We start from the raw sequence: 1,527 nt of genomic DNA, 5'->3' as shown, positions 1-1,527 counted from the left end.
TTCTTCTTTCCAGGTCCTGCTTGGGTGGATTAATCTGGTACAGGTGACTAATCACACCCATTTGCATAAGGATCTTTCAAAGTTGCACGATCAGGTTTTACGGATGAGGAAACTGACACAGAGATTTAACTTCCTGGGCTCGGGGGGGAGGCCCATGTTTTGAAACTAGATCTGTTCAATTGAGACAGAGATGAGGGGGAGTGGGTTGGGGGGCACTCAGCTCCTGGCTGAGGCTTGCCAGATATTATCACCAAACCCAAGATTGGTTGCTGTGTCTACATGGAAACCCAACAGGCTCTTTGACTTGTGGATTGGAGCCAGGGTGGGAAGAGAAGGGGAGATTGTGTGTGGGCTGTGGTCCTCACAGTATGGCCCAGACTGAAACTTCAGGGTGTCTAAAAATTCTAAACTTGAAACTGACTTTCCAGGTAATTAGGAAGGTAAGTTGTTGGAGTGAGCAGGACTGAAGCCATGTTGGGAACTAAAACTGCATGGGTTCTAAAAGTTTTGAAAAGGACGCAGATATTTTTTTCCTTGTACTTCATTTCTCTGAGTTCCCTCTTTCCCCATGGTTATTTGATATTTTGAACCTCCATTATGGGGCAAGATGACATTATATATATGGACGTGAAGCTGTTCTCCGGTCAGCCTGGAGCTGCAGAATTGCATGTGCTATCCAAGCAAGTGAAGCTGAGAGAGCAAGACAGAGAAAGACAGACTCTCCTCTTCTTTTAAAGTCCTCAGAACCTCACCCCTGACCATCATTTTTAATCCATTCGCTCCTGCATGGTCCTACAATCCAATCACCTTGTCAAGGCTCCACCTTTCAACTACCGTAATAGGATTTCCCACCCTCTTAACAGTCACAGTGGTTGATAAGTTTCTTTCGTTTTTCTTTTCTTTTTTTTTTTTTTACACCAACCAGGGGTTTAATATAAATACAACCAGCATAGAGAAACTCAAAACTACACATAAGCCAAACCCAGATGCCAAGAAGTGGGGATGAAGGCAGGATTTCTGACTCTTTAGTTCAACCGGCCCCGCAAATAAAATCCAACCAAAAGAAATCCAGAAAATAACCATGATTCATACTAAGCTGTGGGAGAAAAACGGGGGAGGGAATAAAGGTAGGTGTGGGTGTCACTATGGGAAGGTAGGTGTGGGTGTCACCATGGGGTCAGGTCTGACCCTGGGCTGGGAGGGGGAGGGCAAGGTCCTTCACCACAACATAAGCCAAACCCGAGCCACCCCAGGTGCTATGAGGCCCTGCCCGAGCAGGGAGGCTGTGACAGACATGCGGCAGGACCCCGCCCCTCCCCCAACGGGATCAGACAGTGGCCACCCAGGCCTGCTGGGCTGGAGACCAACACAGGCTCTGCCTCCTTGTTTAGGCTGCCTGTGGAGAGAGGATGGAGTCACTGCTTAACGATGGCACCTGCCTCAGCCCCAGCAGACCACAAGAAGCCGGCCCCAGACTCACTCAGTGCCTCCAGCAGCTGTGCAGACGCCGCATCCTTGGCTACATCA

The sequence above is a fragment of the Galeopterus variegatus genome, unplaced genomic scaffold (genome assembly GCF_000696425.1).
Source record: "Galeopterus variegatus unplaced genomic scaffold, G_variegatus-3.0.2 Scaffold14379, whole genome shotgun sequence".
Classification (NCBI taxonomy): domain Eukaryota; kingdom Metazoa; phylum Chordata; class Mammalia; order Dermoptera; family Cynocephalidae; genus Galeopterus; species Galeopterus variegatus.
The sequence above is the reverse complement of the archived record's forward strand: the minus strand, read 5'-3'. Positions refer to the sequence as shown.